Source organism: Cetorhinus maximus, chromosome 26, assembly GCF_964194155.1.
Source record: "Cetorhinus maximus chromosome 26, sCetMax3.hap1.1, whole genome shotgun sequence".
NCBI lineage: Eukaryota > Metazoa > Chordata > Chondrichthyes > Lamniformes > Cetorhinidae > Cetorhinus > Cetorhinus maximus.
In genome coordinates, this window is record NC_135904.1 from 26,959,292 (window position 1) to 26,978,061 (window position 18,770).

The window sequence follows — 18,770 nt, forward strand, 5'->3', positions numbered from 1 at the left end:
TGAAAGGAGGCACTGGCGTAGAAATTGAGCGCCACCATCACTTTCATGGCCATTGGCAGTGGATGCCCACCATGTCCCCGTGGCGCCAAATCCTGCCGCAAGTGGTAGATGTGACTGACTAGTTCCCTAGACATGTGCAGTCTTCGGCGACACTGGTTCTAGGAATGAAAGGCAGTGTCTATAGACCTTGGGTGTCGCTAGGCACCGACCAGTGATGACCCACTGTGGCTCTTGGGCGGCATTAGCGGGAGCCCCATCCGCCCCTTCTTCCTGAGGTGCTGCTCCTGCCTTTGCACAGCCAGGAGCCTCAGTCACTCTCTCCTCCATATTCTTCATGCTCTGTAGGCCCTTAGGCATACAGCTAGTTCACCAGGCTCCATGATCCTGATGTACTCCTCCTGCAGGATGAAAGAGAGAGACACGTGGTTAGCATGGGTGCACTGAGAACCTGTCCTGGTTAAGTGTGATGGCTCCTTACTACTTCCCGGAGAGTGATGGCCCCTCCTTGTATGGCTAGAGATTAGTGCATTGCGTGGCTGCCCAGTTAGCTTGAACCATGGGGGAGACTGGTCCAAGCTGGGATGCTGACATTGCAGGGGGCTGTGAGCACCTCCAGCAGTGACTGCTCCATGCCCAGCTTTAGTAAGGAGATTGTACAACGTATGCAGTCATCCAACTGTTGTGCATTCCACTAAGATGTTCATGAGTTTGCAGTCTGTGCCGGAGGGTGGAGTGGGGGCAGCAGGGTGGCTGTCGGAAGATTGGTGGTGAAAAGCTTTGGAGCACTTGGTGACACTTTGATGCTTCTGCGCTGCTTGAGTGGGCAGATATGTTAGGAGCCCGACCCCAATCATATCAATGTGGCTGCGCCTGAACTGTCTCAGTTGCGGAGGAATGGTCACTTTATAGAGGTTTCCCTAATGTGTGGCCGCTTCCCTTGCCCCCACCCTGAATGTTTATGCACTATATTCAATGGCAGGGCTGCCCTGATCCCCCAATGACCCTGAAGTCCAACAGGCAACCCTGGTGAGCGCTGCACAACGTTAGCTCCGAGTTCCCTTCCAAGTGCAGCCCGCCAAGTGCACGCCTTTTATGTGCTGTTGTGAAACACGTTGGCGTGCTTTCCCACCAATGTGCGCGGATGATCCAACGGGGGGGGTAACGATTCCGGGGGGTGGGTGCAGTGGGGGTAATGATTACAGTGGGCTGGCCTGATATTGATATGCTGATGTATCACAATGAGGTCCCCGATGTCCGATGGCAGGAAACACAGCCCACCGTCGGCAGGCTGAGCACACTACCGCGAACTGATTTCCCGCCGTCGCAAGACCGATCACGCCATATTGTCTGCTCTCGCCACAGATCACGCCCGACGCCGACGGGCACAGAAAATTCCACCCCAAAGCTCTGGAGCACCTCCACCAAAAGCACACGAGGTCCATCATGAAAATTCGATGGCTGGGCAACTTCAAAAAACCACAAGGTCCTTCGTCATCCTTGTTTCAACACCATGGAGGCCACCCTCCAGAAAATTCCACTTAGAGGGTAGGCTATGGGCTGGATTCCCTTTTCCCATTGAAGGCACGAATCAGTGGCGAAACACTGAATTTAGTAATTTTCTGTGCCTTTCCAACTCCACACCATTTTTGTGTAGTCTTTTGGCGGGTCAGGAAGTCGCACGCGCACCTCTTCCAAGGCCCCCATCCTGAGGACCGCGGGAATATTATTTTTCCTCAGCACGCTGTTTTTGTGTGCCGTTGTGGGCTTTGTAAGCCATAAAAAAACGCACCTCCTTGGAGAGTTCACAGCCACTGGCAGAAACCTGCTGAGAGTGTGGGAACATTCTGAAGGATTTGTGAGATATTTTGACAACTTCAAAGGTAAATTCGCCCTTACATTGATCACCATTGTGCAATTGATGTCATGCATTACAGATTTTTTCCAATTGTCAAAAGTGCCATAATGCATTAAACATGTAGAAAAAAAGACCTGTCAGCCTCTGCTGACGTGTTTTTTTTATTCGATCATGGGATGTGGGCGTCGCTGGCTAAGCCAGCATTTATTGCTCATCCCTAATTGCCCTCGTTCAGAGGGCATTTAGGAGTCAACCACATTGCTGTGGGTCTGGAGTCACATGTAGGCCAGGCCAGGCCAGGTAATAATGGCAAATTTCCTTCCCTAAAGGACATTAGTGAACCAGACGGGCTTTTACAACAAAAGACAATGGTTTCATGGTCGTTATTAGACTTTTAATTCCAGATTTTTACTGAATTCAAATTTTATCATCTGCCATGCTGTGATTTAAGTCGGTTGACGGGTCTTGTTTTTTTTTTTAAAAAACTCTGCTTTGGAAAGTTGAAAAAAATCTCTGCACCAGCTCCCTTCTATTGATTGACAGGCTCTCTGCTTTGGAGTGGAAATGGGGCACCATTCTACTCTATCATTTTCAGACAACCGAGCTGGAAGCTTTTGTTATGACAGCTATAGTCACCATGAATGCTTGACTGGGTTTCAAAAGCTGCTGGCTTCAGCCCTGTAGGCGGTCTATTGATTCAAGAACCATGAAAACTTTTAAGAGGGTGCAATAACAGAATATGCCTTTGAAGTGGTTTCTTGTTTGTTTACAAACCTAATGAACACTTAAAGGATTACATTTTTTTTGCACTGGAGCATCTTTTATTCTTTCCAGTATCAATGATAGTGTGATTGAATTGAAGGTTTTATTAGATTGTTAGAAATTTATTTTTTTACCCAATGATTTTAAAATAAATCCTATTGCTATTGCATGACCCCTGAGGACTATACATAGTGGATACTGGATGAGACATGGGAGGGCAGGGGGAGTCTGAGGGAACATGGGGGAGATCAGTAATCTCACGAGGGGGAATGGGGTGGGTGGGGGAGTGACCGGTATCGTTTAGGAGTGCGTTATATGATATTGGGAGCTGGGCTGCTGTGTTGGACCAGGCTGCCTCTGCACATTCCTCATGCACTCCACCATGGCTCACAAAATGCATTGTGAACCCAAACCCCTGTGTGAAAAGACAAAATTCCTGAACTAAAGTCACACACGGGTCAGGTGTGCATTTCAGGAGGAGCAAAATTGTGCATGTCGGGTTTTCCTGAACCCCACACAAAAAATTGGGCCCGCATCTCCCACATGGTTAAATCCCCAAGCAGATCTTCTGTGGGGAACTGTCTCAGGGCAAACAGCAGCAGGGTGGTCAGTAAAATCGATATGAGGACACCTGAAAAAGGGAACTTTACAAATTTTGGATTGTAGTTCATCTGTCTTGGAAAAACACTGCAGCCCACTGGCCCATGTGGAGGCAAGCATTGAAATTTGGGTCAGCATACTTTGAGGACCAGATACGCCAAACTTGCAACATCCAGAAAGCCCAGAGGAAGGTCAGAGGTGGCGCAGCTGCTTAAATTCCCCCAAACACCAACGACAACATGAACTGCCAGTTCTGTGGGGGTCCATGCTGGTCCTGCACCTGATTTTGCAGTCATGAGAGGAACCACAGAAGACAATAAAGTCCCTTTCGGTTTGGACACACTGGAATAACAAGGAGTCAGCCAACAATGAATATAGTGATTTATGCCTGGAGGGAATGTCATACCTGCTCCTGAGACTCACTCACTGTAGGCGGGCCAGTGTCAAAATCTATCAACAACCTCCTGCTCCAGGAGCAGTTCCAACTAAGTCTTGATCTGTGTAGGCAGTCAAATTGTTGCAAAAATTCTCAGCCACAGAAACTGCTGTTGAACTCCTCCATACCCTTCAAGCTCCCAAAGCTCGTCTGCCTGCCTCAACTCATCCCGGCAACAGCTGCTCCTTATAATTCTCTTTATAAATTTACCCCTTGTGCGTTTGAGTGCAAAAGCTACAGTGCCACTGGCCTTTCTTGTCATAGATGCAAACAAGCTCACTTGGGGCAACGGGGTTGATCGTGGGAAAGGGGTACAGAGAAAAGGGAAAGAAAAGTCATTTATGGGGTGGGATAGGTTGACAGCTTCTGCCCCATTTTGCTATTGAAAAAATACTTCCCCAGATTAACCCCAGAAACTGCGCTGAAATAATATGGCATGTGGGGGCCCTCCCGTTTATGATTACATTGTCGTTAAGATATTTTTATACAATTCTTGTAGTAAAACAGATTGAGACGCTCTCATGCAGATGCACAAACAAGTACACAACTTTTCGTATCACCTATAGATTGAACAATAGAGTGGAATAAAACTAACCATTGGAAGCAATATGCAAGTGTCTTTTTAATTCACTGAAACTGGAATCCAATTGTAAGTAACCTTTAGCAATGACATTTTTTTCTTTCACCCCTAATGAAGTGATCCATGAACTTCACTGGGGAGAGGCCAGGTTGCGATTATAAGACTCCACTATTGGATCCACCTCTCAACCCATTGCTGCTCCATACAGTTGTGCATTAGCTTTTTTCTTTATATTTGCAGTTTAGTTCATTTAGCCTGCAGGTTTGTGCTTGGGGTTAGTTTAAAAGGTTAGTTAAATGTTAATGGATGTTAATGTTGCAATTAAGTTGTTAAATCAATTGAAAGCTGCAGACCTACCTCACTCAGCTGGAGCTAGAAGCCCAAGCTACATTAGTTCATGAATTAGGAGCTTTAAACCTGGTTTAGTGCAAGTAAAACCTAAAACTCCCATTTATCTTATTTCCCTTCAGCGTTGCATCTTAAGACCATGAGATGCCGGGTAAGACAAGTTAATATTGGGAGAAGAATTGACGTTTGCACATCAACTGCATTGTAAAAGCTCGTCGCCACAAAGTGTGGTTTCAACTATTGCATAAAAGAGTGTGGTGGTTTTGTGGGAATAAGTTATACAACTACCCATGGTGTATATTGCAATGTGAACTGTCTAGGCGCATTGACATACAGAGAGTATGAAGACTTGTAGTAGTTCAGTAATCAAGAGGTATCAGATAATGGCTTCCTGCTGCTGTGTTAGAAAGTAATAACCAAATCAACAACTTCTGGTAACACCGCCAGCGGTGAGAGTGAAGCAATCTTCAGAACTGCAAATTGCCGCCATCGTAAGTCTGCTCGGTATTTTTTATATTTTCACGTTTATTTCTAGAAGTTTGAGTTAAGTACTGCCGTAAAACAACCGGGCTAGGAGATAGGGTAATATCAGTAACAGTAAGATCAGCTTGCATTTGGCATTACGAGGCGCATGTTATTGATATATCAGGGGGTTTTCTGACAGTAAATAATGAGGACAAAGAGATTTCAATATCTAATATGATTATACTACAAGCTGAACCTTTGCCGCTCTACTGGCTCCAAAGCTGCAGTTCGCTCCTTTGTCATTTCCATTCTTAAGGCGTTTTCCCTTCAAACAGGGGGGAGGCAGTGTCATAGTGGTATTGTAACTGGGTTAGCGTTTCAGATGACCCAGGGTAATTCTCTGGGGACCCGGGTTCAAATCTCACCGTGGCAGATAGTGAAATTTGAATTCAATAAAAATCTGGAATTAAAAGTCTGATGATGACCACGACCTCACGTAAAAGCCCACCTCGTTCACTGTGCCCTTTAGGGAAGAAAATCTGCTGGCCTACATGTGATCTCAGACCCACAGCAAAGCTGTTGACTCCTAAATGCCCTCTGAACAAGGGCAATTAAGGATGGGCAATAAATGCTGATCTAGCCAGTGATGCCCACATCAAATTAAAAAGAAAAGGCATGCATTCCTGCAGCAACATCTACCCTGAGTACCCCCTCACCCTGCTGAGTTTCCTGGTTCAAGTTACCTGTGATCTCCCAAGGTGCAATATTGACTACCGCACAAGACTTAGCTCCTTCTAACTACCCCCACCACCTTGACCAATCCCCACCCTCCACCCTAACCCCCTGACTACCTGGCCCAATCCAACTACCCCTCACCTGACCTGACTGCCCCCTATCACCAGTCTACTCACCCCCTGCACCCCCCAACCCCTACCTGACCTGACTACCAACCCCCGCCCCCTACCCAGCGACCTACCTCATCCACCTGCCACCTTACTCACCTACACCCCCAACCTCACTTGCCACCCAACACACTTACCTCACCCACCTATCCACCTTCCCACCCGACCTATTCACTTATTCATCCACTCGTTCATTCACCAATATCCATACCTGACAGCAGCCAATGCTGTTAAAAGGGTACATGTCCCCTACACTGCTCGGCTGCAATACAGTTCCCCGATGAATGCTGCGCTTTGCATTTTTGGAGAAGCTGGGCTCAGAAAACCCAGTTAGAAATGCAGAGCTGCACCAGGGTGCAGAAAAGTATGGTTGGACCAGCGATCTGACGGTGATTGCCGCTTTGTGGAAGACCCAGTCATTGTATCAAGGAAAGTAAACCAAAAAGCTTGCATTAATAAAGTACTTGTCACTCCCTCAGGATATCCCAGTAGCACTTTACAATCAATGGATCACTGTTTGAGGTGCATTTACTGTTGTTTTCTTGGGGAATATGTTATAATTAAAAGTTTTGCGTTGCAAATAACCAGACCTAAACACCAACAAAAACACCATTAAAGATATTACTAAGTAATGGCCCAGATCTTCTGGTCTCCGAATCGTCAGAGACTGGACGTACGACCCACAATGCATGTTGGGACACTGCAAAAGTCCAGAGGCCCTCACTTCCGAGGGAATTACCTGGGAAGTTTGAACTTCTGATGGGCAAATCCACTGCTCCCCTAAATAAAAGTCTCTGACTCTGAGTTAGTGTTGGAGACTTCAGACTGTTCCAACTTACCTGGATAGTTACTCAGGAAATGTTAGACAGTAAAATCTTAGTCTAAATCCTGGGTAACTACAGAACTGACTCTCCAATCACTCTCGCTGACTCCCAACTTCCTCCGTGACATCCTAACTTCCTCCGTGACATCCTGACTACCCCCTGACAGCCCAACTACCACCCGAACCCCTGAACCCCATCCCACCCAACCTGACTACCCCCTGAACCCCTGACTACCCACTAACCTCCTGCAGCCAATACCCTCAATCCAACCTGACTACCCCTCCCAACAATGCTATATCCAACCACCATAATACCCCACCTGACCCAACCCAACTAACCCCCAACCAGACCTGACTAACACCCACCACCCAACTACCTCCTGACCTGATTAACCCTTGATCTTAATGCCTCCCGATCCACCTACCCGCTCAACCACATACCCACTTCACCCACCTACCACTCTGCCCACCTGCCACATTCTACACCTATCACCCTACCCACATACCACCCTACCCAACTATCACCTTACTTACCTTTAACCTACTCATTTGCCATCTTACCCACCTGCCACACTACTCATCTAGCCCCCCGCCCATTTGCCACCTCACCCACCTGCCATCCTACCCACTTACCTCACCCACCCTACCACCCTATCCATTCACTCATTCATCTTCTCGCTCATTCACCAGCATTCTTCCATTCCCCCCATTCACTAACATTCACATTGCACATTTAAACTAACCTTACAGCAGCTAGTGCCGTAAAAAGGAGGCGTGTCCAGTCTTCCCCCTGACGTTACTCCGCTGCGATGGAGTTCTCCACTGGACTGTATGCTCCCCTTGCTCTGCACTCTTCCCTTTTGGAACAAAAGAAAGAACAGAGGAGATAAAATTATCAAGGCTGTAAGAGGTAACTGTTGTAATTATATTTGTGATTAGGTTTTCAAAGATGATGATGGCAGCCAACCTCCTGACTCCCCAAAGCCTGTCCACCATCTACAAGGCACAGGCAGGAGTGTGATGGAATACTCTCAACTTGTCTGGATGAATACAGCTCCAACAACATTCAAAAAGCTCAACACCTTCCAGAACACGGCAGCCCCAGCTTGGTCGGCACCCCACCTACTGCCTTAAATGTTCACTTCTTCCCCCACTGGCATACAGTGGCTGCAACATGTGTCACCTGAAGGCTGCACTGCAGCGACTCACTAAGGCTTCTTCACCAGCACCTTCCAAACCTGTGACCTCTACAACCTAGAGAGAACAAGGGAAGCAGAGTATAAAAACACTGCCACCTGCAAGTTCCCCTCCAACTCACATTTCACCCTGATTTGAAAACATATTGCCAATCCTTCACTATTATTCAACAAAAATCCTGGAACTCCCTTCCTAACATTCTTCTAAGTTTTGTACAAAAGCTACATCTCCTTTACTTTAAATAAATGTCTGCTCAAAATTAGTGAACTTGCAATGAATAAGTGGAAATGTGTTGCAGATTTATTTTTAATCAATCCATTGTAAAACTTTGAGGTATAAAATCTGAACTGTTTTATGAACTTCAGATATTATATGCATAATAACATTCATTATTCAGACCAGGAAGGGGAGATGGTGGCCTATGGCTAATGTCACTGGACTCGTAATCCAGGGACCCAGGCTCTGGGGGAATGGGTTCAAATCCCACCACAATAGCTGGTGGAATTTAAATTCAATGAATAAAATCTGGAATTGAAAGCTAGCCTCAGTAAAGGTAACTATAACAACTATCATCAAGCCTCAAGTTCACCTCAGAGCTGACCGCCTGGCAATTCAATATAAGAAGCCTCGTAGCTCAATGAGAATTCTCTGCTTTTACAAGACCTCCACTCCAGCTAAAGTATCAACTCATCTAAGAAAATATAGGCCTGCAATGAAAGGGACTGAAATAATTCCAGATTATAATCACATTGTTTTTTCTTTTACCTGTATCTAATCTTTGTGCGATAGCATGTGTGAGAGACATTGTGTTTTAAACCTCCAGGCAAGTGTGATAATAAATAATCTTTCTTATTTTTAAATTCACCAAAGCTTGCTGCTGAAATCATTGAAATTGGGACAAATTAGGGATGGTCAATAAGTGTTGGCCGAATCAGCGATGCCCACATCCCATGAATGAATATTTTTTAAAAATCAGTCTGGAGATAAGAAAACACACTGACCTCACACATTAAAACCCTTTGATCATGGAAAACAATAAAAGGTACAAATTCTGTCCATGACAGTAATTACTGTTGTAATGTAGGAAACAGGGCAGAAAATTTTCAGAGAGCAAACTCCCACGTAGAGCAATCTGATAATCACCAGGTAATCTAAAATTGCATTGTTGATTGAGAGGTAAATATTGGCCATGACACCTGGAATAACCCTCCTGCTTTTCACCTAAATCGTGCAGTGAGATCTTTTATATCCACTCGAGAGGGCAGACAACTTAACACTTCTTGTGAAAGACAGCATTTCCAACAACGCAGCGCTGGAGTGTCAGAGTATATTTTTTGTGTTTCAGTCCTGGAGTTCAACTTTTTGACTCAGAGTCAAGAATGCTACCAACTGTACTCAGCAGGTATTGAAGGCTGGAGGGCTGGGAGCACTCAGTCCCACATTATTTGCATAGTGATGTTGGCCTAGGGCCAGGCATAGGCTTGATACATTTCTCTTTTAACTTATCCCATAAAACCCAACACAGTGTAAAGGATGCAGAGACCTGACCATAATGGGCTGAAACTCCTGGGCCCAGCAGCAGCGTGAAGCTTGGCAGGCGGGGGGGAGGGGGGGACCTTAATTTGGCGTGAGGCCAAAGATCAGTTTCCCAATGGCGAGATGAAATTTAGCAATCTTGGGGCTTTAAAAGTGAGTTAAAGGCGGGTCGAGATTCCCAATGAACAATGTCGGGAAGCCCTTTTACATGCATCAGCATGACATGCATGCTCATTAAAAGGCCACGTCACCAGAATTAAGAACCCCCTCCAAATTGAGCTCCCCACCAGTGAGAAATTAGAATGTTCACATCATGACTGCACATAAGTGACATCCACCTGGCAAGGCAGACTTCTCCCATCATTAACATCGAGTTGCCGCTGCATTGTGCTCTTTGAGGAGTGCCTATAAGTGCCAGCCTATGCTTGAGACTGGGCAGTGGCAGTGCAGCGTGTGTGGAGATGAACGAGGGAGGGGAGGAAAGGTTAGCAGGGAAGGTTGGAGCAGTGGCCGGGCAAAGGTGGAAGGGATAGTGCAGGCTGTCCAAGGTGCCCTTTAAATATGGCGAGGGACCTTCAATCATATGAGGTTATGGCGGGGACAGTGACTTGCTGCCTGTCCCTGCCCTGGGAAACGGTGAGCTCCTTGCAGATGCATATGTAATGGGCTGAACAGCGCAAGAGCGCACATGACCAGCCCTCCCAGCCCCCAGCTGAAATCATTCCCACTCCTGTGCCCATCATCAAACGTAGACTCCAGAACCGAAGATTCCGGCCAATAAGTCTTCCTCCCCTTGATCCATCAGCAGCATCTGGGATGTGTATCTTGTCTCTACATTGCAGAGAGGAATTTTAATACCATGGAATGTTTAGCTGGAAAATGACTCCCGTATGAACAAGTAGCTTTATTTCAAAATGCTGACATTTGATCAAATTAATGACCTTAGAAACGAATTAATAGTTTCCGGTTGACAAATGCATGGTATTCAAACAAGGGTGTGGGTTTGCCATTCTCTGTCCACTTTGCAGCCAATGATTAATCCTGCACTTAACCTCACAAACAATTATTAGTAACAATTTTGCAACGCCAAGGGAAACAAGCCTACTGGTAAAATACCAAAATCATTCCTGGCCTAGCATGTTAACATTCTTTAGGAAGCAGCAATACAGATGCAGGGTAACTGAATTTCTGGTGCCTGTGAGGGAATTAGAAACCCAATGTGGTTTTGTGGGCTGGGTCTGTTGTGCTTCATTCCATTTGGAAACATTCTGCAATCTGACTGTTTTCAAACAAGGCTGCCTTCCATGAGCTTTAGGAACCAGTACTAATAGAGAAGACCCGTTCTTTGCCTCTGAGCATCAGACAGTCAGACTCTTGGGGAAACAACAGAAAGCCATTAACTAACCACAGTATTATCTTGATCCTTGGGAGGAATGAGGTATGGACAGCTAATGAACTAACCTTAACATTTCAAACTGAATGTCCCTTCGGGAGCTTCTCTAGAACAAACAGTGTGACAGATCAATCTCTGATCCTTAAATCACGGGAAAAGGTTATTCACTGCCTCAGAGGAATTCTGGGATTGCTGTCTCTGATACTATTTTCTTTTCTTTTAGTCAAATTTGTCTTTATTACCGAAACGCATTGTCCTATGCTCTGGGAAAAGCTCATTCAATTCATTAAGCCTGTAGACAGAAGGTTTATGTGATATAAAGCTGATAACATTTAATAAATTATTACAGTAAACTGTACATAATTTTACCTCTGCACCAATGCTGTAATTATACTTTTAAGTACAGCTTCTATTTCTTAATTCAGTTAAATATTGCTTTAAAATTATCTTAGTATTTTAAATGTAATATTTTGTATTTTTAGGATCCAAGAGATTGCCAGATTATTTTTATATTTTATTAATATAAATGCACTATGGTATTTAATGGATATCATGTCCTGATTAATAACACTATTAAAATAGCCCAGTAATATTAACTTACTGCAGGACTGTAAGACAATAACAAGATTTACATGCCACAGTTTCTATTATGTGATTGACTGCAAAGCCCTTGGAGAGTGGCTCATTAAAAATGGGCAGGCTGCTTTGCATCAGCTGCTTGACAAGAAGGTCCTCTGATGTTACCCTAACAACCTGGGTGTTATATAGCAAGACTAGCATGTTGGAAGCCCCTTGTAATATGCTCACTCATCTCAGAGCATCAGAGTTGGGTGTTGTGGCTGGCCTCTTTGCAGACCATTGGTAGTTTTATTTCCTTAAAGTTTGAAGAAATGGATTTAAATTCTAACATTCCATGCTATGATTTAACTTCCGGCAGAGATTGTTGCAACTTGGGAAAATTGGAACTGAAGGGAAAATAAGGGAAAGAAGAGCTTAAGCTGGATGTTAGTTGTATTAAATGAACCAAACTTCCATTATTTCTCCCTGTATACCCCGTCCTACAGTGTGGTTATTGGTAGGGGGCTTATTAACCACTCCCACAAGTTACTTCCTACCTTTACTATTTCTCATCTCTACCCAAACTGATTCTACATCTTGATCTCCCTTTCCTTGATTAAATCTTTTAAGGCAGAGGTAGATAGATTCTTGACTAACATGGGAGTCAACGGTCATTGGAGATAGGAATGTAGGGTTGAGGCCACAATCAGATCAGCCATGATCTTACTGAATGGTGGAGCAGACTCAAGGGGCTTACTTCTGACCCAAGTATGTATGTCTGTATGAATGCATGTAATCCAGAGGCCTGGACTAATAATCCAGGAACATAACTTCAAACCCCACCACAACTGTTGGAGAATTGAAATTGTGAATTATGAATAAAAACTTACTATTAGTGATGGTGGCCATGAAAAATTACCAGATGGTTGTAAGAACCCTAACTTGCTCATTTATCATCTTTAGAAGAAGAACTGATGCCATTACCTGGTCTGGCCTAAGTGTGACTCCAACAATGTGGTTGACTCTAAGCTGCCCTCTGAGATGACCTAGCAAGTCACTCAGTTGTAGCAAAAAACACTATAACAGACTGCAATGCTTCAAGAAGACGGCTCACCACCACCCAGCCCTCAAGGGCACTTAGGGTTTGACACCCATGTCCAGCGGATGAATAATGAAATTAAGGACAGCAAATCTCTTTAGACTATGGCTTGAATTTTGGAAATAGAAACTTCATGGAGCCTTCTGATTAGAGATGCTTGCACATATGCGAGCATACCTAAGACAACTAATTTTGCATAATACCACAATAAAACACCGCGACATACTCAGGAACATTTTATTGCTGTGGGCAGCATTTCCATAAGATGTTTAAGAGAGCACAGTGGCCTGGAGCCTGTTGGTGTATCATGCAGCTAATATGCTGCCATATTCCATGGAAGGGCAGAGATAAATGTAACACTCAAAATCATGCTATTAGTAAAGATTGATTAGCAGGCACGCAATGAATATTGATAAGTTTGTAGCTCAGTGATGTAGTCAGAAGCACAATGTTAGTTGGGGCGCCAGCCACAGTGACCTGAGGCCAGATGACCTGGAAAACTTGCAACATCAGACTCTAGAGAGAGCTGCCTAGTAGCACAACCTTGAAAGGATTGCTTGTATCACATTTAGTAACTGGTTGACCTAACACTTTGATGCCTGTTGCAGTATTTGAGAGCATTGTACACAAGTGATGAGTAATTGGCCTTTAATAATGTATCTCCAGAGGATGGAGTTTTAGACAGTTATAACATTTCCATTATACTCTGAAATCAAATAACATCCAGTGACAAAGAAAGTATATAGTTCACACATTCCGATTGATATTGCATAATGCAAATGATATCTTTGTTTTGATATTAAATGTTTACCTATCATAGCTAATGAACACTTCATTATAAGTGAATGCCTTGAATAAAAATAGGTGACAGATTGTGCCTCAAGGCTGTCAGACAAGGAGCTGTATCTATTAATAGTGTATTTAGATGTTTGAAGTTGCCACTGTTGCATTTTTACCCTTTAACATTAGTTGTTGTTTGGCAGACATCTAAATTGAAGGCCCATTTGTATCCAATGGGTGGGAATCCAGCCCATAATAAAGCAAATGCAGCTCGTAAGTGACAAGTCCCAGAAAGAAATAACACCCTCAAATGAAATGTCATTCTTCAAACAATTGAGAAACAGTGCATAAGTCAGTGGAATAACGTTGGTTTTAGTCAGTTATGTAGATTTCAGGTACTCGTGAAGCTTTTTTGGTTAAAAAATAATAATTTAAGCTCTAGGTGACATCTGCTAAAATTGCAATGTGACCTGACACATTTGTTTTTAAAAAAAACATACAGTGACAGCTGTTCTGTATGGCTTCATTCAACTTTGAAATCTTAGTTATTTTAGTGGACATCCCAGAACAGGATGATTAATGAATTCACTTGAGTAACAAGAAGATACAGCTACTGACCCATAGTTTTAGTGCAGGTATTGATGTGAAACTAATGAGAAACCTGAGGCTTGGATCTGGCTAGTTTATTCCAATTACCAAACAACTTATCACAATTAAGAATTAATAGCTTTCGATCTTTACTTTTAGTGCTGACACAAAGCAAAGTTTCAGTGGAATCGCTAAGAGGCATTAAAGTTCTCAAATATGTTTTGAAGGGTTAATTGTGCTAAGAGTTGTACGTATACGATACTGTAATCAAATGTGTATTGTATCTTACAAAGTTGACTTTTGTCCAAGTGGTTGCTCTTGGTCAGTAAGGTGAATGATGGGTTAATGTTATTTATTATAAAAATCCCAAATAATGGAATAAAAACTTGATGTGATGTTGACCGTTTTGCATTGCCATTAAAAGTAGATTTCTACCCGAGTGTTTTAGTGAGACTGTGCATCCTACTTTCCTAAAGTGAGAGGTTTAGCTTAATTTGAGGACTTCTGATATTTTTTGAGCCTGTGCCTCTACCAGTGAAGGTCGTCACACATTTCTACCAGACCTTGAGGAAATCAGACACACTGGCCACTGCTGGATGTTTAGGAAGTCAGACAAGAAAGCAGCTCACCACCAGCTTCTCAAGGGTAACTAGGGATGAGCAATAAATGCTGGCCCAGCCAGTGAAGCCCACATCCTGTGAATGAATAATAAAGAAAGCTAATGGTAACTAATGTGTTGTCAAATACATTGACATGTGGTAACTGGAGGAAGTGCAGCAGAGGTGGCATATATCTGAAAGCTTTTGACAAGATACCACACGCGAGACATTTGGAGAAGACTTAGACAGATAGAATTAGAGGAAAAGGAGCAAAATGAATTAAATCTGCTTCAAAGGGAGGAAACACAGTAAGACACTCGAGAGAGACTGGCAATAAACGTACAGGCCAAGGCACTGAGTATTTTTATTCATTCATGGGATGTGGGTGTTGCTGGCCACCAGCACTTATTGCCCATTCCTAATTGCCCCAGGGAAATTAGTGGTGTGCCACCTTCTTCAACCACTCCAGTTCATGTAGATTATAAGTTTCTGTTGTGATTCTGCTACAACTGAGTGGCTTTACTCAGCCATTTCAGACTCAACCACATTTCTGAGCATCTTAGAGTCACATCTAGGCCAGATTGGGTAAAAACAACATGTTTGCACTCCTAAAGGATATTAGTGAAGCAGAAAGGCTTTTGAACAATAAGGGGAGGATTTTCCCCTGGACAGGCGGGTGGGCTCGGGAGCGATCGGGCAATGGTCTGCTGCCCGTGATCGGCCCCCCGACCGCGATCTCACACTAGCTGGCCAATTAACGGCCAGCCAGCGTGAATCACGCGCTAAAACGCTCAGTGCTGCCTGGGTTGGGGGGGTGGGGGGGTGGAGGAGGGCAAGTGCGGAAGTCAGCGCGTGTGCATGGGGGTGCGCTCAGTGAAAGCTCCCTTAAGGCACATCCGCAAGGAGCTGAAGATTTTTAACATGAAAAATAAATAATGGAAAAATAAGGGAAACATGTCCCCTCATGTGACTCTGTGACACGAGCAGGGATACGTCAAAAATGAGTTTCAGAAGTTTTAATTTTTTTAAATCACTAGTCGAAATCTCATCCCACCCGTGGGTGAGGTTTCACAAAAAAAATGCAAAGGCCATTTGGCCTATTGGCACGCCTGCCAACCGAACGGTTAGACGGGCAGCTAAAAATTGAGTGTAATTAATTGACTAAAGGTCTTAACAGGCCTCTTAATTATTGGCGGGCATGCTGCCAACTCTCACTTGCGCCCGCCGAGCGAAATATCGTGAGAGTGCACGATGACATCGGAACGCCCGCCCGACAAGGGGAAATTTCTGTCCTAAGAGTTTCAAGGTTACTATACGGATGCTAGATTTTTATTCCAGATTTATTTAATTAATTGAATTTAAAATCCCAGCTACCATGGTGGGGTTTAAACTCAAATCTCTGGATTACTAGTGCTAGGAACATAGCCACAATGGGAGCAGTCACTGACCACATTGATTACTTGGGCCCAGGCTAGAGGGAGTGTTGGTTAAAGTGACAGACAATATTAAAATAAAAGGCATAGTAAATCTGGAGGACCAAAGCAAGCTAGAGATATTGATAAGGTAGTGGAATGGAAAAAGAAGTGGCAGATGGAATTCAATGTCTGTAAATTCAATATCTGATATTCAGATGATACATTATGGTAAATGAAATGAAAAAAAATACACTTTAAATTGAAGTTGATTTTGCATTAAAAGGTGTACATGAAGTGGATAAGGCCATCATAAATCTAATAGAAACTGGATTTCATGAGAAGAAGCATAGAATATAAAAGTTGACATGTAAATGTGAATCTATGTAATATGTTAGTTTGATCACATTTGGAGTACTGTGTACCAATTTGGGTTTTACAGTATAAGAAGAATGATCAAATGCTAGGATAGCTGCAGTATGGATTCACTAAGATTCTGCCAGGTTTGAGGAAAAAGAGCAAATAATTGGGATTCTTTCCATTGGAATAGGGGAACTTTTGTAGTTAAGCGATGGAAGACCTGGACAATATCCAAGCTTGGGCTGACAAGTGGTAAGTAACGTTCATGCCACATAAGTGCAAGGCAATGACCATCACCAACAAGAGAGAATTTAACCATCGCCCCTTGACATTCAACAGTGTTACCATCACTGAATCCCCCTCTATCAACATCCTGGGGGTTACCATTGACCAGAAACTGAACTGGACTAGCCATATAAATACTATGGCTACAAGAGCAGGTCAGAGGCTAGGAGTCCTGCAGCGAGTAACTTACCTCCTGACTCCTCAAAGCCTGTCCACAATCTACGAGGCACAAGTCAGGGCTGTGATGGAATATTCTCCATGTGCCTGGATAAGTGCAGCTCCAACAACACTCAAATAGCTCAACACCATCCAGGACAAAGCAGCCCAATTGATTGGCACTCCACCCACAAACATCCTCTCCCTCCACCACTGCTGCACAGTGGCAGCAGTGTGTGGCATCTAAAAGATGCACTGCAGGAACTCACCAAGTTTCATTAGACAGCACCTTCCAAACCCATGACCACTACCATCTAGAAGGACAAGGGGAGCAGATAGAGGGGAACACCACCACCTGGAAGTTCCACTCCAAACCACACACTATACTGACTTGGAAATATATCACCGTTCCTTCACTGTCGCTGGGTTGAAGTCCTGGAGCTCCCTCCCTAAGAGCACTGTGGGTGTACCTACACCACATGGACTGCAGCTGTTCAAGAAGGCAGCTTACCACCACCTTCTCAAGGGCAATTAGAAATGGGCACTAAATGTTGGCCGAGCCAGCGACACCCACATCCCACGAATGAATTTTTAAAAGTTTTAAAATGTTGTACTCAATTTCCTGAGGGCCCAGTAATGATCTAAGAACAATGGGACAAAGTAGATGGGAGAAGAGAGTTTCCAGTGGTTGAGCACACTAGAGCATGTGTGCATAAAGGTAAGGTTAAATGTAAAAGGTTTAAAGCAGAGAACAAGGGAAATGTTTTTGCACCAATGTGCTGTGGAATAGGCTACCAGAGGCCATGGCCCCATTTAAGAACAGGTTAAATAGACGGCTTTAAGAATGGGGAATAAAGGAACATGAAAGCAGAGTAGGCACATGGGATTAGAGCTACTACTCAAGTGGAAAACATTTTATTTCCATGGAGGAATTTCTAAGTAATACGCTGCTGAACTTGTAGGGAATTAACTGCACTCACCCCCCAGCCCTCCCCCACCTCAATGACCATCACCACCCCCACCACCCCCCACCCTATCCCTGGTACATAACCAGCCAATGGGCAGGAAATAAAGTGAGAAATGAGGAAATTCAGTGGTGGTGCAACTGATTTTTTTTTTCAGTTGAATCAGCAGTAAGAAAATTAAACTGTTCATCATGTCCAGAAAGGGTTAATTAACCAGAAACTGAACTTCTTTAGATTTGATTATGCGGATCAAGCCTTGACGAGTTTGGGTGACATTTTTTCACATCCATTTTTAATCTATTCAGGGAAGAGTAATAAGGCACATTCTACATTTTTCTCTCCTGCGTTTATAACTTGTTTGCTATTAAAGTTTTATTTGTATCTCCAAGGTATATAGATAAGAGCAGGCCATGCCAATATTGGATACCCTGAGCTGTGAAGTTTTCCATGAACTTTGTTTTTAAATACTCCTGTGTACCGTTCTTTCTTAATGCCACACAAGCATATGCCGCATGAATAGTTAAGAAATTAGGTCATTGTTGAATATTGAGTTGATGAGGGAATCATTATTTTTTATCATTCATGATCATGCATATCATTGCAACAGGTTAATTCAATAATCATTTGATCTGATTACCACAGCCAGGCGATTCATGCACCTCCTGAGCATTCCTATCATCTGATTTTCCCTTGTCTGCACGCCAAACATTCTCTTCTCAAATACTCTATCGCTCTAAACCACGACCACTACCATTCTGTCTCTTCTCCATCCACCCTGCCTCTTCCATCATCTCTTCCTTTCTGAAGTTTCCCGCTTTCAAAATCTTTTTAGGCTTCCTTCCATGGCAGGGTACCTGAACAAGTGAGGTACAGGAAACACATCCTCACTTACACCAACTTGCACCACCCAGAGACCTTGGGCTAAACCTTAACTCCCAAGAATGGGTGGGTTGAGGTCATGTCAGAGGTTAAAGTGCAAAAAATCTGTGACAGGAACTGAGCCCATCTTGAGCTTACTGACTTTGGGTTGTGACTGGAGTAATATAAGGGTCGGGTGACCAACTATAATAC